Genomic DNA, 23,113 nt, shown 5'->3' on the forward strand with positions numbered 1-23,113 from the left:
CACTGAGCCTCGCCTCCATGTCTACAAATAAACTACACTTATTACACGTACCATTACCGCTAAAGGAGGCAGAGGAGTAACTGAACATCTGACACACCGAGCAGGAGAAAGTGGGAGAGACAGAGGGAGAAGGAGAAGCCATCGCTAGCTACTAAGCTAAAGTCGCTAACGGCTAAGCTAAAGTACTGTAGCGTCAGCTACCAAAACTTTAGAACAAGTATGAGATTGAACAGCAGTCACCAAAAGATGGAAAGAACTGTGAGTGCTTAGGCAAAATTAAGTGTAAGTGTTATTAATAAGTGTTTAGCGGACAGTTGGCCGCTGTAATCTAACAAATGTAACTGGTATTTAGCGAGAGCAGCACAACACGGTACCATTACACAAGCACCAGAAACGGAAATGAGTCGACACGCTTACCGCAATACGTCAGCAGTACGTCCACCAGTTCTGACTAGTCATTTAGCCGTTTAGGACTGGGGGTTTGGGGATTTAGGATTGGGAATTTGGGGATATAAGGTTGGGGATTTGGGCATTGAGTTGTGTATGCAAATGAGGAGGCGTGGCCCAAAGGCTGCAGGGAGGGTTTTGAACAGCTGAGGTGCAGACGCACTTTATGGCAAAGGAGCAGAAGAAGCAGAGGCACGCAAAAGCATTTCTGTCCATGTGGCCTAACACACAAAGTCAACAGTGAAAGGAGCACTATCCGTCAGACGAGAAAGCAGCAGACAGTACAGCAGGTAAGATATGCATTACGTTACTGTCGGTACATGCAGGTTTTAAATGTGGCTATTAACCCTGTTGTGGGCTGTGCGTATAAACTGTAAAAATAATGTGTTTCTGTGTAACAGCACCATGCTGGGCAGGTGACAGGTGTGTGTTTACAGTGTTTGTGTGCTCTGAAAAACATAAAAAAATAATATTAATAAAAATAAAGTCTCAGCCAACAGACCTAGCATGGTATTATTACTATATACACACATGGATGTAACGTTTAGGCCTAATAGACATCCGCTAATCAGAAACAGAGGACACTACCTGCATCACTGCCGATGTCATTTGACCAGGGAGTGAATGGTGATTAATGCGATGTTCTTTCACTTCACTGTGTTTTGAGTGTTCCTGTCTGTCCCTGTGTTTCCCACTCAGCTGCATCTACACACCTGCACTGTGTTGCACTAACTCTGTATAATGTGAGGTTAATGTGTTTTTACGTTCATAACACAGGAACCCCCTTACATATTGTTTAGGGTGTAGCAGTGGGGTTTGTTTTGTTGTTTCTTCATGTAAGGCAAGGCAAGTTTATTTGTATAGCACATTTCAACAACAAGGTAATTCAAAGTGCTTTACATAAAACATAAAAGCAACAGGGAAATATAAAAAAGTTTTAAAGCAACATAGGGAAATTGAAAAAATACACATTATAATAAAAGTTACAGTACAGTGTACAATCAGGGTTAAAAGAGTTAAATGGATTGCTCTGTGATACTTTTGCTTCTTGGTATTGTTTAATTATGTATTGTTCTCCAGTGTCACAAGCAGGGCATTGTTAAAAAGTAAGCGTTGTTGTTGTTAGCTATGTTAACCTAGCAGCTAAGCTAACTTCAGTTAACTGTTGCCAGTGACATTAAGCTGATGATATATGTGGATGCAGATTAGTGGGGGAAGGGGATTACTGAAGTAAAGATGGCAACATTGCCAAGCACCATTGCTCTAAAAGTTGCTCCGTGTATCATCAGCTTAAGACCTTGAGGTGGTACATATTGAAGAAAGAAATTGTGTCTCTAAAGCCTGTAACATAACTGTACATGCAGCTGTCGTAAACAGGAGCTACAATACTAATCTGTATAAATATAGAGTTGTGCAAAATGTTTCCTTTAGTAGTATACTGTTAGTGAGGTATGTGTGTAGCCTCAACATGGCCGTTTAGTAAAGATATTCAAAGCCACACTGAATTTTTATTCAGATGTGCAACAATAACTTCTCTGTCAGGGCAAGTTGGGGCATAAAGTTGACACTAGAGGCTTAGTAACTGCTAGTTAGTTAGACCAAAATTGGATGCACCATGATAACATTGGGTATGGACTAAATGGAGTTTCAAAATCAGTCTTCTTCAAGTCTTTGAACATCTGTAGATAGTCTTCAAATGCGAAATGAGCAAGCTTTTAAAATGTAAAATAGAGTCAATTTGAACCTAGACTAATTTTCAACTGCAAATCACCACAGTCTTTATTACTGGGTTGGACTATGACTTTACATATTCTTGCGCCACTGGATTAAAATGGAGACTTTGCTCTTTATTTACCCATTGCCATGGTGAATTGTAGTATTACAATTGCAAATGTCGCATTATTGCAACAGCCTTTTCACCTGTTTAACCCAAAAATCTATTGATCGACTTCAGACCGTCCAGAACTCAGCTGCCAGGCTTTTAACCAGAACAAAGAAATATGACCACATTACTCCTATTTTAGCTTCATTACACTGGCTCCCAGTATGTTTTAGAATTGACTTTAAAATTCTATTGATCACTTTTACAGCTCTTCATGGCCTCTCGCCTTGTTATATTTCTGACCTTTTAGTCCCATACGCACCAGCACGTACCTTGAGATCCTCGGGCAGAGGTCTGTTGTCTGTTCCGGAGTCTCGACTGAAAACTAAAGGGGACAGAGCGTTTGCTGTCAGGGCCCCGAGGCTCTGGAACAGCCTGTCCGAGGAAATCAGGTCGGCTGAGTCAGTGAACTCTTAAGTCCCTTCTTAAAACTTACTTTTATTGGAGAGCCTTTCCCGGTTTTATTTGACTTTATTTTATCCCTTTTATTTTATTCTATTTTACTAATTTTATATTTATCTTAAACGTGTATTTTAGTCTTTTGTCTCTTGGGTATTATTGTCTTTACACTTGTTAAAGCACTTTGTAACTTGTATTTGGAAAGTGCTCTACAAATAAAGATTATTATTATTATTATTATATTATTATTATTATTATTATTATTACATGCTTAACTCAGTGAACACATTCAGGGTTGATTGAACTAGTTTTGATCAGCTGTTCAAGAACTGAAAACTCAGTTTCACATCTCAGGCTCACTCAATTCAGAGCTCCTGCCTCATCATCTGTCCTTTGCTTCCCAGTGTTTTCCTCATTACTAACCTTTTGTTTCTTGTACCTCAGGATCACCGCCTGCTCCTCTGCCTCACGTTTGCCTTCTGCCAGACAGCCAGCCATGCATCCTTATTCACCACTGCCCACGCCATCTGATCTTACATTATTCACAAACTTCCTTCAGATGCCTTCAGATCTCCAACCCTAGTCATCTCTCATTCATCTAATGCCCCTACATCATCACAACACTGTAGAGCTTAAACCTCAAACACCTCTAGTGTAGACTTTATGCCCTAATTTAGGAGAGAAGAAATACAGAGCTGGTGCAACCCAGTGCACGTGTGTAGATGCAGCTGAACAGGGGGCAATAACAAACACAGTGACACACGGGAACACTCGAAATACAGTGAAGTGAAATAACAAAAGGAGACACTTGGAAAACACATTCGACAATCGCATTAATCACCATTCACTCCCTGGTCAAATGACATCGGCAGTGATGCAGGTAGAGTCCTCCATTTCTGATTAGCAGATGTCTATTAGGCTTAAACGTTACATTCGTATATAGCCCAGGCTTAATAATGAGAAACACTATTTAGTTGTCTGACCAAGTCACTAAGGGTTAACGTTTATTTTTCTCATCATCTTTGATGGACTTGTATGTTAGCAAATTAGTGAACTGTATGATGCAGTGAGCTGACCAATCAGCTGCCAGCTAGCCTCCGCTACAGTTAAGCCTCTAGTTTCGCGTCTCTGCACGTTCTTTTGGCGGCTGCACCTGAGGCGTAGGAGGCTGCGCTATCCACCTGGTAAGATGGAAATGACATGGAGTGAATTAAACAAATTCTGTAATCATTATTGCTTATACTGACTATACCCTGTTGTAATATAGAGCGTAAAAGAGAGCTGTGCCCGAATCCACTGTTGTCACGGAGATAAAGGCAGTGAATTCCGCTAAAATGGTGAGTTGTTTACCTGGCGCTAGGCCTCTGAATTCGCTAGCATCCATGCTAACAGGCCCCAGGCTTTTGAGGACCGTATGTATTTAACCTAGCCTGCTGAGTTTACTGTGAGTTCGCTAGCATTTATGCTAATTGGTGAAGCAATGCAAAGGTGCTAATTGGGTAAAGCTAATGTGAGCCTGCTGTATTCATATGTTAATAGGGTAATTAGCCACGATAAGCTAGCGGAATACTGTTTAATGCCTGTGAAAAAGAAATGTTACCTTTCCATATTGTTGCTAAATGGTTACTTTGTAAAATAATGATGTTAAAAATTGTGGATTTAATTGTGTTTACTGGAAGTTAAAGAGGTACATTTTTAGTGCATTCTTTCCATTGTTACCGGTGCAGAGGGGGATAAATCAGCACGCTAACGCCTTAATGCCTCTAATTTGAAGTAATACAAGTTGATCAATGTTTACATGCAATGCCTGCAGTTTATTTATGACACTGCTAATGTTACTTAGGGTTCATGAAACTTGAATTAGCGTTTATATGAAGTATGTAATTTTTGATGTACAGAAATTACATACGTACAGAGAAATTCATAGTTATGATACTGAAGAAGAAACAAGAAGAGCTGTTGTACAATGAGAGAGTGATTTTGATATTGCATTATAGGTGTACTGAAATGTTTCACTTTATTTTATAGTAGCCTGTAGCAGTCCATTTATTCACTGAATGGTAATTGAGATAAATGATTTGGCCTTGTTTATAGCTCAGGTTTTGGTAAAGAGTTGTAAACATCGTGCAGCTGAGATCCATTCCACGGAGTGATACCGATGCACATGTTCCAGACGTTCTTCCAGAGATTCGTAGATTCCCAGTCCAGGTGGCTGGGTGGGCCAACCGTGTTTGTGACTGTGACTTTAGACGGATTGCCAGGATCTTCTTCATCTTTATGGTGGTAGGACAAACACTAACACAAATTTAAAAGGGCCCCAACAGTGAAAAATTAACTTGTCAATAAAGGCAAGTGGAACTGAGGACGAACTGAGCTCAAAGAAACTAAAAAAGGGATTTTATTTATGTGCGCACTTCATTATTTTAGTTTGTTATTTTTCATAACTGTTTTTTGTGTGTACCAGCCCTGTGTATTTAATACACTTAATGCAAACTGTCATTCTGGTGTGGTATTGATTTTATTGACATTCAATTCTCAGGCTCTTAACAATTTAGCGTCTTCTGATTCTGGTCCACATTAATGATAACCTGTAAGACTACTTTAGACTACTACACCTATGTACATTATTACTGCCTTGTAATAAGGGTTACACGTATGTGTATGTAATAATAATAATAATAATACCATGCTAGGTCTGCCAGCTGAGACTTTATAGCTGTGCTATTATGTTTTTCAGAGCACACAAACACTGTAAACACACACCTGTCCAGCATGGTGCTGTTCCCCAGAAACACACCTTATTTTTTACACCTTAGTTTATACGCACAGCCCGCAGTGGGGTTAATAGCCACATATAAAACCTGCATGTACCGACAGTAATGTAACTCATACATGTCAGCAACAGTTAGCCTAATACAGCTAACTTGCTAATGTTAGCATATCTTACCTGCTGCACTGTCTGCTCCTTTCTCGTCAGACGGATAGCGCTCCATTCACTGTTGACTTATTGTGTGAGGCCACATGGACAGAAATGCTGTACAGTTTTAGTTATGGTATTATAAATGATAGTCCTCCCTCCAGCCCTACTCACTCCCTCTGCTTGCTTTCATGGCAGTGTGCTGCCAGTCAGAGCTCCCCCTGCAGTCCATAAAGTGCCTCTGCGCCTCAGCCGTTCAAAACCCTCCCTGCAGCCTTTGGGCCACGCCTCTTCATTTGCATACACAACTCAATCCCCAAATTCCCAATCCTAAATCCTCAAATTCCCAATCCTTAATCCCCAAACCCCCAATCCTAAATGGCTAAATGCCCAAACCTAAATACAACATGCCCTATCCTAAATACCAAATTCATTTTTGACTTTGACTTTTAGTTTTTGATTTCGCCTTTTAGTTTTCGATTTAGACATTTAGTTTTCAATTAAGACTCTTAGTTTTAGACTTTTAGCTTTAAATCTGACCCAGTAATCCCTCCATAGAAGTGTGAACTAAATGAAATGCATTAAGAGCAAATTGACAAACTGACAACCATGGACAACCTAAATTTGTGTGTGTCTATGTGTGTGCTATTGTTATGCCTGACTGCTTGTAAATTAGACAGCAGTAATGAAAATAGAGCAGCTGGACAGTTTTTTGTCTATTGAGTCATGGATGTCTAGGTGAGTCTTGAGTGCATTTCTTTTGGCCTTCCCCATGACCACTCGTTGAAAACATTGGTCAGTGTAAACTTTAAGGTCCTCCAAACACTCGTCTTCCAGGTCCTCCAAAGCGGTGGGATTATTGCAATGTTATTACTTTAACTTTGGCTTACATTGGCGGATTGTCCGATTAATGAAAACATAACAACAATGACAACATAATTGATAATACCAATCACTATTGCTTTTCTCTATAGGTACAAAAGGACTAACACAGACATATTCTTGGCTTACGGTAGCAGCATGTTGCCTTGTTGCAATACCACTGAGTTTTGCTCCCATGCTTGGATGGCACAACCACGAAACTTTGTCTAACTCAGTCAACTCTACTTTTGTCTGCCAGTTTATATCAGTGATCCCAATGTCATATCTGGTTTACTTCAACTTTTTTCTTTGTACCCTGACACCCCTGTTGGTGATCACTGTTTTGTATGGGTATGTCTTCTGTACTATACGAGGAAACCTTCAACAGAAACCAGGCAATGGTGTCCAAAAACAGTCTCAGAACTACCTAAGGAAAGAGAAACAGCTGGCAGCATCTCTGTCTCTGGTCTTGGCTCTGTTTGCCCTGGCCTGGCTCTCTCTCCACATAATGCGTAATAAACTGCATTGTTTACTTTGGTGGACCGAATGATGTACCAGAAATGGCCTTCTACGTTGGCCTCCTGCTTTCTCATGCTAACTCAGCTGTAAACCCAGTTGTGTATGCTTTCAAAATACAAAAGATCAGGACAGCATACCTGAAGATCTGGAGACGGTATATTGTACATGGAGAAAAACATCAAGGATCTCAGACAAGTCAGACGACAAACAACAATCTCAGTAGTAACATTAACAGTTGTCAAAAATGAGTGAAAGAAGATTTTCCTTGTTTTTGTGCTTCTTTGTTCTTAATGGCTATATGACTATACAGGCACTTTGTTTAATACAAAGATTGATACATTTTCTTGTATTCTTCATCAGTATGTTTTTTTTTTTTATTAGCTGTCTCATGTTTTTATTAGTTGATTAGGTTTGTTGTTAGCTCTGTCATAGTTGAGCCCAATGCTCATTTTAAAAATCTCCTTATAGCTGTATTAATTTTTGCATTTTTTATGCTGTACATATTTTTTTTCGTGAATTTAGTTTGGTCTACTATTGATAGGTGTGTGTATACAGTTTCCACTGCTGTCAGTGTTTAAGCTGAGCTAAATACTCTCTGTATACATTACAAACTCTGTATTGGATGCACAAGATGAATATTCTCATCTGTCTCACAGTAAAACCGCAAACAAGTGGAATTCCCAAAGTTTGTTCTATTAAAGACGTAGTTTCAAGGCTATCTGTCACAGTAACAGCTGTGACGTCAGCCTTTTGCTTGTGTTTTTCCCTTTCCGGTGTCCCCCAGTGTGTTTTGTCGATCTTTCTGTGTCTGGGTGCTGTGGGCGAGGTGATGATTCTTGCTCTCCTCCCTGGCTACTGATTTCTTGCCAATTATATACATCTGCTTTTCAGGCCACCAGGCTGAGCAGATTCAGTTTATGGAGTTTGATTGTACAACATAAGTTAACAGTCTTATGCTGGGTACACACCTAAAGATAATCGGGCTGATTTCCCCCCTTCCGACAATCCTAGCTATGTCCCGATTATCTTGATGGTTCTACAGATTATCTAATCAGGTTCTTCCTTGGTGTTAAGAGTGTCCGAACCTGATCGGAAGACCGTCGGAGGCGCCCCGATCGGGAATCCGGGAATCCGGTTTTCCGATCAGGTTCGGATCGGATCCCCGAGGACAAACGCGCGCACGTTCTGGAGATTATGACGTGAAACGAAACAATATCCAATCAGAAGGCGAGATGATTGAAGACGGCAGCGTAAGAAACGCAGTCATGGCGCAGCACAAGGTGAAATTAATGTGGACAGCAGAGATGGAGGATCAGCTTGTAGATTTGTGGCAACAACACGAATGTTTGTTCAACGTGTCGTGTAAAACATACCACAACAGACTGAACAAAGAGAAGAGTTGGTCAGAAATAGCTTGCGCATTGTCATTACCAGGTAGCTGACCAAATAGCAACAAAGTATATTATGTGTGTGATCTTGGCTGAATGTAGTAAGTGTGCTGTCTTTGTCTCATCATGGCACACCACACACTATATGAGCAAAACGGTTAAAACTAGGATTGTTTCTCCTCATGTTTGTGGTATATCATATTTTGAAAATCTTATAAGATGTAAAAAATCCTTTGGCGTGTACCCAGCATTAGGTGATAATGAGGAAGGCAAGAGTCCAAAACAGGGAAGCAATCAAAATATAAAGCAAACAAATCCAAAAGGCACAGAAGATAATCCAAAATCCAATACTTCACAATAAAATACAGAAACACAGGTAAACTTGACAAGAGACAAGCAGGGACACTCGATGGCTCACAAGGCTGGATGGACACAGGTGGAGCAAACAATCAACCAGGACAGGAAACAACTTTTTACTTTGAAAGTAAACAGGAAATAGCAACACCCCCCCCCCCCCCCCCCCCCCCCCCCCCCCCCCAGCACAAATGGGTTCAGTTTTGTCATAGATAATAATCCCGTCTGAGTGAGTACAAAGCCAATTTAACTGAACGTTAACCCTGAATGTTAGCATTTCCAGTAAGATTTTATGTTTACTTATGTTGAAGTGCAACAACTTCCCCGAGTTGGTTGATGGAAAAGGACTTAGAGGAGAAGAGAGATCAGATTCAAACCGCACCTTTATTGAAACAGATATATCTGGAGACCCTTCCTGCACGCTACCTAAGTCAAGGTCTGACTACTCTTCTGCTAAGCTGTGTATATGTTGATGAGACATCACCCAGCTGCACATCCCATGTTACCTTATATGGAAGTTGTCAATAGGTGTAGAATATTTCTAGTGTGCCTTAAGGGCTGTCATGTGAGTGTGTGTGTGTGTGTCTGTATTCAGACAAGTGTGAAGTGTGTCAGAGTGTATTGTTGTCAGGGCCCGGTTTCCTGTTATTCAGCACAAGCTTCTAACTGTCTTAACTGCTGAGTTACCTAAGATAAGCATGTCACACAATATTGAGTATCATATGAGCAATCATAAGTAATAAGTAAACATATAAGAGAATCATATTATGCAATATCACTGTAGGGTTGTGTTGTATATCCAAACTTATCAAACAATCTGTTTTGTAGTTTCATAAGAGTGTGCTGTGTGCACCAATACTTTCAGGGTCCAAATTTGGTCTGGCCAGGTGACAGGAGACAATAAAGAGCAATAAACAGCAGAGAAAATAAAACAACAAAGAGAAAAGGGAAAAGTAAAGTAAAATAAATAAGACAGCACAGCAGTGTGAACTAAATGAAATGCATAAAGAGCAAGGCAACTACAAATTGACAACCATGGACAACTTAAATTTGTGTGTGTGTGTGGGCGGATTGTCTGAAATGTTTGTTAAGATGCTCACCGCCATGTTTGAAATTGCACAAAGTCTCCCAAGATTACACAAAGTCTCACTATGCCATCTCCCTCACTGTCCCAACATATCTCTGAGGTTTCTCCAGAGTTGAAACGCCTTTGCCCTTGTCTGGTCATGAAACTTTCTTCTCTGTTTATAGGGGAATTATCACACGTCACATCGATTGCCGGTCAGCAGCGGTCAGCTTCTGACCGGCAACCACCTTGATTAATAGGATTATAAATGGGAATATATTTGCCCTGTGGGAGGCAGCAATGTGTTAGTGTCAGGGATTTTTTTGCTCAGAACCCAGATGCAGACAAGAACACAGCTCGGAAGGATATTCACACAGTTGACTGAACACAAGATATGGTTCGATAGGCTCAATGCTTGGGGGTAAGGTTCTTCCGGTGTGGCGGGACTGGTGAGGCCAGGCAAGGCAGGTAACAGGGCTGACTGAGATTTAAGACCACGGTGGGAAAAGTCTCCAGCCAGGTGTTCTTCGTGACTGAGCGACACGAGAGCAGAGCAGGGTCTCCAAAGGCAAAACCAGACTTAATAATCCGGCGGTGAACTGAGGAGAAGGCAGGGTATAAAAGCCAGTCCTGATGATGACAGGAGACAGGTGTCTGAGCAGCAGATTGCCTGCAGCTGGGGAGAACAGCCCAGTGGTGCAGCCCACAACTCCGCCCTGAGGAAGAGGGAGAAAAGGACAGGCGAGAGGGAGAAGGAGAGAGACAGAGACCAGACAAAACCAAAACCCACCAAGCACCTCTCACACGCTCAAAAAGGGACAAAATAAACTCAAACACACAACACACCAACCGTCACCTCCCTGCCTGCGGCAGTGTGACAGCTAGAAAGGTATCCACACTGCCTGGAATTAGAAGACGAAGAAGAATATGTAGTTAGAAGTAAAAGTAACTTTAGTAGTAGTAATCTTGTAGTAGTAACGTAGTAACTTAGTAGTCGTAAGGAACTGAAAAACAAACCCAGGAAAAATGTTGTGTTGTGCAGTGGGTTGCCAGAATCAAAAATCTGTAAACAAAGGTCTGAAGTTTTACCGAATACCATCAACTCACACTCTTTAACGCCAACCGCAGACGTCTTTGGTTACAAGCCCTCAGAACCGACTGGAAGGAGAACCTAATTAAAAACCCTCGACTCTGCAGTTCTCCCTTCATATCAGGTAAGTTGCGCTAAATCACCCACATCACTCGGTTTAGCTTACAACAAAAAACTCTGATGTATTAAGTTGTACACTTATCTAATAGTAGAATGCAGAAAAATATACAAGTCTGAGACGAGCTAGCTAAAATTAGTAGCAAACTTAAAGTTACCTTGGTTCAGTTGCATTATGTTGTCTTGCTAGTTGGTTAACCTGACGTTTAGCTAGTCTAGTAAGTTTACCTAGTATTTGGCTAATAACGCGGTAATAGCGAACTCAGACTAAATTTAACTGTAACACTAACAGACCTAACTTTTTTTGTACAGGAGAGGTATCCATGGACTTCAGTAGTCCTGACTTTGTCCCGTCTGTTTTTTCCTACTCAACCAAGTGTGAAATAAGCAAAGGCGAGGCAAAACTTGAGAGGTAAATATTGTCACTTTCACCCTATTTAGTTGCTCACTGGGATCACATCATTACTCGAGTCGCCATACATTCTCTGCATGCATCGAAGAGCAGGGAATGTATGGCGAGTAATTTAATGTCACATTATTTTTGTCAAGAGGATTTCTTGGACCAGATCGTTTCTGTTATGTCTGCATTGTCTTGTAAAGTCCTTTGAGGATGTGATTTACACTTGACTTAATTTGGGAATTGATTGCCTCTGTGATCTACCAAGCAACTAAACTATTTTGGACTGACTGCTTGCTCTCTTCTCTGAGTATCAGATTTAAGAGGAAAAGAATAAGAGAGGAAACCACCCACAGACCACCAGATGATGTACACCTGTCCACAGAAGTTACTGATGAGGTTGCATCAGAATCCTCAGTCGCTTGCCTGTCCTCAGATGACTGCAGAATGGAGCCTGGTGCTGGTCCTTGCACTGGTAAGAACTTCTAACATTTTAACTAATATAGGGCAGTCACTATTAGGATGAATCAGGTCACCCTGTTTGTACATATTTTCAATACAGCATAACTATGTTGTGAATAAAGTTGAAAAGTATTCTGTTTAGCACATGCTGTCTCCTGTCTGAAAACATACATCAAATAATAGAGAAAATCTAAGTTAAAACAAGTTACAATGCATCTTTTAGAAGTCCACGACTTCTACTACTCTGTATTTCAGAAGCCACGGTCCACTGAAACACAAGTACATACAACTTTCTGCAGAGTGTGTAAACCTGCGTTCAGAGATCAACAAACTGAAATTGGAGAATGAGCAGCTAAAGGAAACACTCAATTTTCCTTTAGCTCTATTAAGAGCAAAGCGGTGCATGTGTCCCCACGCTAGCTGCCCGATTCCTGGCTTTCTGCTAGGAAATCTTCCGCGGGTTCTCCGTGTCTGAATGAAGAAAAACACTCCAGTGTTGACCGTCCTCGGTCTGGCAATTAGGCTGTTCTTTTTGGATGTCCTTTGTTACTGCTGGTGGGCCCACGTGGTTGTAAGCTTAAAAAGAACTTGGTCGTTCTTGAATTAAAATTGTGTAAGTTAACAGAATGATAACTTTTAACAAACAAAATAAAATAAAATAAAAAAGCAAGTAAGTTGCTGGGAACGAGGGAAAAGTCGAGGTCGCGGCGGGAGCAAGCTGGGCGCATGCTAAGTGCAGTTGAAGAGAACAAGACAAGAGAGAGGGCAAGACAGCGTGTGTCGCTGCTTTTGTTTGTTGGGGCGTGGTTACCAGAGGGCAGTCCTTTGTTCCCCTGAGGGCTTGTTTCCGGTTTCCTGAGAAACTGTCTATTCTTTAAACTTTTAATATGTCTATTCAAAAATCTATTTGCGCATATTGTAATCAAATATCTTCCCACAATCAAACCTTAATTGTCAAACGGGTATACCGTTCTTAGTTTTAAGCATTTGATAAAAAGGAAAACAATTGTCAGTAGTTCAACCTTAAGGTTAGCATTTCCTAGGAATCACATCTGATGAGAGGAACGTAACTAGCTTTCTGGACTATATTGGTTGTTACACATTCTTACTTAGAGAGTATAAGCAAATTACACGAATGGCATCAGATTATGGACAGGTAAATACAGAGTGACATTTATACATTAAACGGCATTTCAGAACGATGGCATGTAATACTTATTTTGTCCATTTTGTCCATGGAGCTCTGGTTCCATGAGGATAGTTTTGATTAATCCTAAAACAACCCTTTGCTCAAGATCTGGGGAATTTAGTGATTTAACATTAAATTCAAGATGGAAATTTAATCGAGTATAGGATGACATTTCTTTATCATATCCTTTCTAAAGGAAGTCTCAAAAAGTGTTGAGAAAAAAGCATTGGTTACAACATAAAATGAGGCAATGTCAGGTGACCTTGCTGAAAATTAAAACACTGCAAAATTATTATTTTATTATATATTATATATATTACTTATTTAGATTCTTTTCAACAACTATATCAACAACAACATGGTAACATAACTACTCAAATGGAGTGGAGAGACCTAGTTAAGTAACTTATTTAATTAAATAAGGTAATGCTTTGAGTTTAGAGGAGACAGTACTCTTTGTTTACACAAAGAGTTCAGGTCTGTCCTCTGGTGTCCTGGAGTTTCTCACGTCTGGGCGTGAAGAGGAGAATATCCTTTGATGTGAGGTAATTAACAAAGAGGGAGGTAAGTTGCCATGATTACATGTGGGCGGGGGGCAGTTTAGGGTTTCCTGCCCTCTTTCCAAAAGAGTTCTGATAGGCTGTTTGTAATCTCTGGTTAGTGTTTCTTTGTCATTTTAACAGTCAGGCACCGAGCCTTATCTGGCTGCGGCACCAGAGGTGGCAAGTTTTATGATCGAACTGCCCAGAAACAGCACTTAGGGAAAGCAAACCTTTCACCTGCTCCTTTGGTCGCTTCAGCTGTCCGTTGAGGGTTGATATCTCAAACCCCCTCCTTTTCTTTCTCAGAGAGAGAGAGAGAGAGAAGGAAATTTGAGTCTCCAAATTATTTGATATAAAATGCACAAATCCACACAGCAAACAGCAATAATATTAGAAATTATGATTATACATTGCAAATTTAAGTAATAGAGTCAAAATAAATACTTATATACATATGTACATATATATTATATATAATATATTATTATATACATAATATAATAATGTTATATTAACAATAACAAAAATGTAATGTAAATTTAAAAAAACAAAACAAACATATTAACATACTCCAAATGAAAATGTCAGAGAAAGCAGTATTATCAAAACCAAAATATGATATAGTGATGTAGACAGCCTTGGCAAGTAAATAAAAAGGGCAGACACAAACACATAAATAAAATAGAATAACAATAAATAAGTACAGATAGACAGATTTTTCTAATTATAATATTATATTTATTTATTTATAATAATAATTATTGCTGTACATTTGTTATTAGCTCGTGCTTTGATGTAAAATACTAGTGTGTATTAAATAATTTCCTTCTATGTACATTTCATTCTGACTCATTCATTTTTGCACTATTCACAGTACCACTCCACAACCTTTCTTCTTACTCTGGCGCATGTGTAGTGGAAATGGTTCCTGTTTAGGTGTAGGGCTTTGTGTAAGCATAACTGTGTGTCCTCACTGCTCCCCGTCAGACCATCACGGTATTTGTATGGACACTTAATCTCAACAGCTGCTTTCCCACAGCAGGTACAGTGTGCCATTCCATCCTGCGATGCCCCAAGATGTGGTTTGTCAGGCCTCACAACAAGACACAGACCACAGAGTTACACATTATTTCTGTGTATTGTCTCCTGGCTGTGTCCTCCATATCTCTTCCCCAAAGTACTGCTGGGACATGGGATAAGTCCTGATTGCTGTAGTGCATAACCTGTCTTACAAGGTTTGTTTTTGCCTTTTTGGTTTTTACAGTGCATACATGACGTAAGGTTGTGCTTGTTATCCTGCCAGTTCTGTGTGTGTGCCAGGCCTGAGAGTGGGACTCATTTCTAGTCGTAAGCTCAAGGTTTACACACTGCTCATTAGTTAATTCTCGCCCCAGTTTTGCAAAGTTATCTTCACTTCTCTCTTGCATTTTATTTGGGCAGAGGCATCTCAGAGTGGCAGCATACAGAGCTAACAGTGGCTCTGGCAGGTCTCCGGTCTCTGTGATTTGGATGCAGAATCAGTGTCACTGAAGTCCATGCTAGTGAGCACAGCTGCGTTAGGTGCCAAGACATCTGATCTGATATGTCTTCATCTGTCAGCTCTAAATACACAATAAAATATATGTTAGATATCTTATTTTAATTCAAATTGCAACCACAGCTGGTTACATCTGTTATAATAGTACCTTGGCACTGGTTATAACTTTTTTATATGAATGATAGTAATGGCTTAATAAAAAGTCATAAATATAAGGTTATAAATATAATTTATACCTGCTGCTTGTTATATGTACATGGCCTAATCTTGTCTAAATTCAGATTGCGTCTACCTTTGACATTGCTCTTTCTTACGCTTTGCTCTGGCTGGCTGCAGTTGGGTGTCTGACCTCTTAGGCTTTCTGAAGCTGATCTCACTCAGTCTACCTGGCTTCACCTCTCTCTTGGATGTGTGGAGCCATATTTGTCCCTGAAGTACAACAATTCTCCATCTTTCCCATCCTGACCCACAGCTCAACTTTAAACATAAGGGCAGCTGCATGGCTGCAGCATCACCCTAACCTGCACAACATTTATTCCTAGCGATCTAATGAATGAAACACATTGGTGTAAGTGGTCCTTTAGGCTATCCATGTCAATAACAACAGCTGTATGATTTCAGAAAATCCTGTTCCTGACAAATACTGGATTGGATAAATAATAATAAAATGTAATACATTTACATTACATTTAGCTGACACCTTTATCCAAAGTGACTTACAATTGCTATATATGTCAGAGGTCGCACGCCTCTGGAGAAACTAGGGGTTAAGTGTCTTGCTCAGGGACACATTGATGGATGTGTCACAGTGGGGAGTTGAACCCAGGTCTCCCACACCAAAGGCATGCATCTTATCCACCGCTCCATAACCAATATAATTTCATAAATGTCGTATGTTACATACCTAGCCATACTGGTGCAGTCTGCAGTCAGAATACAGTTGTTGGTCTTGTTGACGATAACCCAGGCCTTGTACTACTCCGTCTTCTTACCCTGTCTTTGGCTAGGCAGAACCTCCGTCTTACCTCGTAAGGAAGGCTTTTTTCCCCCCCTCTCTTATCTAGGGCCTGTGTTAAATTTTTTCTCATAATACTATCTTCCTCCACACTTGAGGCAGAGACACCAAGGAAATCCTCCCCGTCGCTTTCCTCTTCAAATAGTTCAAGGATCCGTCGACGTTGTTCTCTGTCCATTTCCTCGGCTGTGGGATAGCATGGTTTGAGTTGGGCCACGTTAACAACACTTAAGTCTTCTCCAGTATTCTCTAGGACCACCTCATAGTTTAAGAGGCCAGTTTTCCTGGTAACACGATAAGGACCTCTCCACCGTGGTGCCAGTTTAGCTGAAAATGACTTATCAGCCTTGGAGTAAGGGTGAGTACCGAGCCAGACACGATCTTTGTCTGAAAAATCACAGTTTCTCCTCTCTTTGACATAGTTTTTCTTTTGCCTTTGTTTTGCTTTTTCCAGGTTGCCACTTACAAGTTTCTTGAACTCTGCTATCTGGTTAGCAGTAGCATATGCAGGTGTATCAGGATCACAAAGCTGTGGCTTGAGCTCAGCATCCAAGGGGCCTTTCAGAAGACGGCCGATGTTGACTCCTGTGGACACATGCACTGCTGAGTTCAATGCAAAACAGAATTCAGGTAAGTATTTCTCCCAGCTCTTGTGGTTTTCCTCCACATATGAAGCAATCATGGCCTCCACATTTCGGTTAATCCTCTCAGTCAGGTTTGTTTGAGGATGGTAGGGCGAGGTCCTTTTTTGCTTGAGGTTCCACCGCCTGCAGGTCTCCTCAAAGACAGATGACACAAACTGGGAACCTTGGTCTGAGAGGATGAAGGTCGGCACACCCCAGCGAGTCAAAATCTCCTTTCTTAGGATCTGGGAGACGGTCTCTGCGGTTGCTTTGCGAAGGGGAAACATTTCAACCCATCTGGTGTAATAGTCCACAAAGACAATGAGGTAGAGGTTGCCGCTGGAGCTTTGAGGAAAAGGTCCCATGAGGTCAACTCCTAACATCTCCCAGGGTTCTTGAACCACAGTTTGTTGCAGTTTTCCAGGAGGTTTCCGCGTCTCAGGTTTGTAGAGCTGGCAAACTTGGCAACATTGCACATGTTCTCTGACGTCTATGCTCATCTTAGGCCAATACACAAGGGCTTGCAACCTTTTATATGTTTTGTATCTCCCAAGATGACCAGATAGAGGATTGTCATGATAATGGTGGAGAAGAGTGATGATGGCATGTACACGTGGTAACTTGTTTTGTGAGGTAATTGTACCACTCTGTATACTTTGTCCTCCAAAACAGTAAATTTGGTTGTAGGATTTTCCATCACTTCTCCTGTATCCATGATTCTATCATACAGGTTTTAGATGACAGAATCCTCTTGCTGGGCTTTCCAAATGTCCTCATCAGTGACTTGGAGATTTTTAGAGGTGTCCCTCTTGGATCGTAGCACAGCAGCACAAGTTGACAGAACATCTGGCACTGTATTGTACTTTCCTTTACAGTATTCCACCGTAAAGGAGAACTCCTGGAGGTGGAGTGCCCACCGGATCAGAGTGCTGGGCTTTTGGGTTTTAAAAACCCAGACAACCCAGACAAATGGTCTGTCACAACTGTAAAGTGTCTGCCCTCCAAGTAATACCTCCATTTCTCCAGGGCCCAGACAACAGCGAGGCATTCTTGCTCTGTTGTGGAGTAGTTTCTCTCTGCCTGATTTAGAGTACAGCTGGCGAAGGTAAGGACTTGCTCTGCACCCAATCCAGTCTGTTGAGTCAAGACGGCCCCCAAGCCGACGTTGCTGGCATCAGTGTAAACAACAAATTGAAGGTTGAAGTCAGGATGTCCCAGGATTGGTGGAGAAACCGGATGTTGTTTCAGGGCCTCAAACACTGCCTGACATGGGGAGGTCCAAATGAACTTGGCTACTTTCCATTTAAGTGCGTTGAGTGGTTCAGTCAGCTGAGAGAAATGGGGCACAAAACGATGATACCATCCAGCCATACAAAGAAATCTTGGTATTTTTAGAAGTGTCCCTCTTGGATTGTAGCACAGCAGCACAAGTTAACAGAACATCTGGCACTGTATTGTACTTTCCTTTACAGTATTCCATGATATGGCCCAAAAACGTCAATGAAGTTTGGAAGAATTGGCTCTTTTTGATGTTCACAGTCAGGTTAGCTTCTCTTAGCTTGTCAGTTACTGCCTGTATGTCATAGTTGTGCTGTTTAACTGTATCAGAGTAGATAATGATGTCATCCAAGTACACAAAACAGGTTTTTCCCCGTAGGTCCCCAAGAACTAGTTCCATCAGCCGCTGGAAGGTAGGTGGGGCATTTTTAAGTCCGAATGACATTACCTTGAACTGGTAGAGGCCAAAGGGACAGATGAAGGCAGTTTTTTCTCTGCTGTCTTTATCCATCTGAACCTCCCAGTAGCCACTATTGACGTCCAAGGTAGTGACCACAGCTCTAGCCAGGTACAAGGGCCCTCTTGTCCAAGGCTTTAGCATGTCCTGCGGTCTTTTGATTCCTGACCACACATTTTCATTTATCAGAGTGTACGATGAACCAGTGTCGAGGATGGCGGTTCCCTTCCATGGACCAATGTTCAAGGGAACCCTCAACTGGCAAGAAAGCAGGTTTTCAAGTGGTAATGAAGGAGTGTTTCCAGAGGTAAAGTTTCCCTGAGTGAGGGAACCAAGTGTGAGATGACCATCTTGGCCATGGGTAGTTTGTGCAGCTTGCTGCTGTGAGGGTCTAGGTGAAGAAGCTCGCTTAGAGTTCCACTGTGGGCAGGAAGCTGGTGCATGACTTCCCTTGCAGCGCCAACAGTACACAAAGGGGGGTTTGTTATGGCTGGGTTGGTTTGGTCGGACAGGGTTTTCTCTGGTGTTATGAGACAGGGCAGCAGATTTAGACGCAGCAGGCTTGGGTGTTTTCTTCAATATATTCTTTCTCTATTCATACTGCAGCTGGTTTTCCCGGTCCTTCTCAAATTGCTGGCCAAGGTGGACAAGTGCATCGACAGAGGTCATGAAACTGGTCATGAAACTCCTTCCACGTGCAGATTTTATGGCGACCTACATCCCACCAATCTCTTGCAGTTCCATGAAGTACATTACGCAGGGTCGCAATGAGCTCTTCATCTGTGAGCGGATTGAGAGCTAGGAAGTCATCACACCTTTCCAGGTATTGGAGTGGGTCAGGGGTATCATTTAGTCCCCCAAATGTTGGAAACTGGAGTTTGATGGCACTCATACCCATGAATCTGTTCTTTACTTCTCTGGGAATGGTGGATACACCTGATGACCCATAATTAACATCGGCCATACCAGGCTATAAGGTGGATTGTAATCTGGGGCGGTGTGAAATGATTAAGGGCTTTTCGCTTCGTAAACCCTCAGAGGGGTTTTGCACACTTATAGTGGCAAAGGAGGTGGCAACTTTAGCTGCTGTTATTTCCTCTGACAGTGAATGTATGGTGTTTTTGCAGTGGGACAGCTCCTCCTGCAGGTGAGTTACTGCATCAGACATTGAGGTGAGAACGGAGAAAAGATCCTTCAGCAGGTCAGTATGATAATGTTTTAGCCTCCAGCCAAGGGATGCGTTGAATTGAGATTGTAGATATTCAAGCTGTTTATCCACATGCTTGATGACCTCTCTTTGTTGTTCCTGAAATAGGTCGGTCAGTGGTTTGGTTTCTTGTTTAGTATGAGTTGTGATTTCTTTCGTCATTCGTGCCATGTTCTCTTTTATTTCCTGCTGGTGGTGAAGTTGATCCTCTGCAATTTTCTGAAGGTGTTGCTGAATCCCATAGCCAGAAAAGGTTTCCTCTAAGGCAGAAATTTCAGGCCGAGGTCCTCCATGACTATTTCGACGGCGTTAAGGGATGAGCAAGTTCAGAAAACACAGTGAGATCCATGTCCAACAGAGAGTATGTTGTAGGAGGTAACTCCCGGGCCGGCACAACATTGACATTTGGCAGTAGTGACTCTACTGATCCTCCTTCCATTTCACACCACAAGGACTCTGAGTTAGCAGCCATTTTGTATGTGTCGGTTTTGTTTGTACCAAAAAATAAATATAAGTTTTATCTTCACAATATGTGTGCGTTTTTATTTGTTGAGATATTTTGTCATTCAATTATACTTTTCCAAGTCCCATCTGGGGTGCCACTTTTTTATCTGACAGTCTGAGTTGCACAGTTACACCCTCCCACTGAATGACCATAAAACAAAGAAACACCACAAACTCAAAAGCTTATCACAAAACAAAATATTGGTGTATTTAAAGATTTCACACAAAAACACAATCACAAAGTAAAGCACAATTCAACTGTAAATTCCACTTCGGGTTTTCTGCACACTTAAACCAAACAATCTCAAAAACACAAATCAGTTGCAGTTCATTTCAAAAACACAAAAGATAAATTGAGTCCAGTGCCAAAGCAAAAAACGATAAATAAAGCTGGTTCAGTTTCCCAGGCACAAACAAAACGTCATAGTACAGAAAAACGAGTCCAGTCAGTCAGTCCAGTCAGGTTTTTGCTGCTGGGTTGTGAATGTTTTGTCTGTTTACGCAAATAACTTTGCACGGCGAATGTAGAATGATGATCCGACGGTGAAGTGAAGTGTACAGGATGGGCGAATGGTTGAAAAGTCACAGATGAAAAACGTTACGCAAGAGATTTACTACCTTACTTTGATTTTCTTCTTTCTGACAAAATAAGAGCGTTTTGCTCCGGCCACTTCTGTCACTGCTCCTCTCCCAGTCTCTCCTTCCGACACACTGATATTTACCGGGAGGAGGTTAATTGTCGCACTATCCGGCAATGAATCAGTGTGGCTCATTTATAAAATGGGCATTTCTGGGGTTTTCCACAGTGGTGAAACCTGGTGATTTGTACGATTTCAACTTCTCCTGGGTATAAACGCTTGGAGTGTCAGTCAGGTAATTATATATTTCTGGCCATTGAATGCTTGGCCATTTTGTTTCGTCGTTTAACCATTGACAAGGCGCTATGGAAAACGGATCTGTAAAACGTATCCCACTCACTAACATAAGTTTAGTTGAATAACTTCTTGAAGTTGAATAAATTCTTATCGCTGGGTGACAAGCTGTTGTAGTATGCGGAGAACATTTTAAATATGTACCATCTATTCAATATAAAATTTAATGTTTTGATATCTAACTACTATGTATAACTTATCGTATTATTTACGCTAGCTAACTCCTCTCTCTCTCTTCCGGGTTTTCTGCAACCATGTTGTGCGCGCATCCCTAATGTTTACAAACATATAATTGGCGTATACTCTTCAGACCTTTTCCTATTTGGCTGTTTCTCTGCCATCTCTCGTTCTTCACGGTGCCTGGAATCAAGCATGTTTGAATGTGCTGGTGTACAGAACTCTCTCCTGTCCACGAACACTTAATGCCACCTGTTGCTGATTGGCTGGAACCATGTTGTTGGGATTGTCTGCACCCCTTTCTTTCATTTCCATTTACAGAGCCAGGGCTGTGTAGGAAACCCAGATTTTTTTTCATAGTACACACCCAAAACTATGAGCTAGCGAACCGTGTGGAAATATTCAATGAATTTAACAAAAAGTGTACTGGATTACAAGCACTTACTACCCCGTTAAAAGTGTTTACCTCCTGTAGAAGTCATGTTTTATAACCATGACTGCTTCTTCACAGTTGAAGGAGGAGGGCTTTCAGTGATGGTAACAGGAAGGATGTGAGTGCAGTTCAGGGGAATATGAAAGTGAAGATAAGGAGAAGTAAAGGGGGAAGCTGGAGCAGAAACTCCAGCAGAATAACATGAGAGAGATGTAGAGTGGCATGAAGGACATCACTGGCTTCAGACCCACTGGCAGCAGTGGAGCTAAAGGCAGTTTCGACAGGGGCAACAAACTTAATCTGTTCTTTAACAGACTTGACACTATGGCTCCACACAAGCTCTGACTGAGAGTTGAGCATGCCATCATTTTGATGCTTAACCGCTTCTATGGGTCGTGTTTTTTAACTTCTTAAGTGCTTTTAACACCATCCGGCTTACCCTGCTGGGTGAGAAGCTGACATAATGCAGGGGGATGCCCCACTTGTGTTCTGGATGGTTGACTATCTGACTGGCAGACCACAGTATGTGCATCTTGGACAGAATGGTTAGCAACACTGGAGCCCCGCAGGGGACTGTGCTTTCTCCTTTCCTCTTCACTATCTACACCACAGACTTCAACTACTACACAGAGTCCTGCCACCTTCAGAAGTTTTCTGTAAACCCGACTGGGCAAAGAACACTCAAGCCTCTACAGGAAGGACCAGAGCCATCTCTTTTTTCTGAGGTGGCTAAGATCCTTATTATGCTTTTCCACATTTTATGACTTATCTACAATGTTATAATGTTGGATGTTCACGTTAAACATGGCCAAAGTTTCAAAAAATGAGGTTAAAGCATTTATACGAAATCCCTGTGAGCAAAAACCTCAGGTTTCCTCCTGTTCTGAACGCTCTGTTTTGAACGGCTCCCTTCTACACAATACGGAGCCAGACTGAGCCGGTGTCCCATATATGGGCATGTGCTCCCATACTAATGGCACTGCAGTGCTCAGTCTGCCTGTTCCGCCCAGCAACAACAACAGCCTGGTAACATGCTTCAGGTCTTGGCCAATCAGAAGACAGTGGGCTTTGAAGGGGGGGGGGGGGGGGGGGGGGGGGGGGGGGGGGGGAAATCAGTATAAGAAAAAAATTTTTTTGGGAACTTTGAATCATGCAAAGCTGCCATACAGGAGTCACAGAACTACAATATAGGACTGGAAAAGCAGTATAATAGGTCTCCTTTAACATCTGCAGGCTGAGGATGTTTTATGAGCCTGTGGCGGCCAATGCTATCCTGTTTGCTGTTGTATGCTGAGGCAGCAGGTTGAGGTAGTAGATGTG

The 23,113-nt window shown here is 41.6% G+C and overlaps 2 long non-coding RNA genes across 2 annotated transcripts; both read left to right on the forward strand.

Moving 5' to 3' along the window:
- Positions 1–3,033: 3,033 nt before the first annotated feature.
- On the forward strand, positions 3,034–5,327 carry LOC123956767. Its single transcript, XR_006821626.1, has 3 exons — positions 3,034–3,912; positions 3,996–4,065; positions 4,823–5,327. It is a non-coding gene; the product is annotated as an uncharacterized LOC123956767 (long non-coding RNA).
- Positions 5,328–16,822: 11,495 nt separating this feature from the next.
- Positions 16,823–20,233, forward strand: LOC123956769. Its single transcript, XR_006821630.1, has 3 exons — positions 16,823–17,247; positions 17,360–19,363; positions 19,668–20,233. It is a non-coding gene; the product is annotated as an uncharacterized LOC123956769 (long non-coding RNA).
- The last annotated feature ends 2,880 nt before the right edge of the window (positions 20,234–23,113 follow it).

Source organism: Micropterus dolomieu, linkage group LG18 (genome assembly GCF_021292245.1).
Source record: "Micropterus dolomieu isolate WLL.071019.BEF.003 ecotype Adirondacks linkage group LG18, ASM2129224v1, whole genome shotgun sequence".
NCBI lineage: Eukaryota > Metazoa > Chordata > Actinopteri > Centrarchiformes > Centrarchidae > Micropterus > Micropterus dolomieu.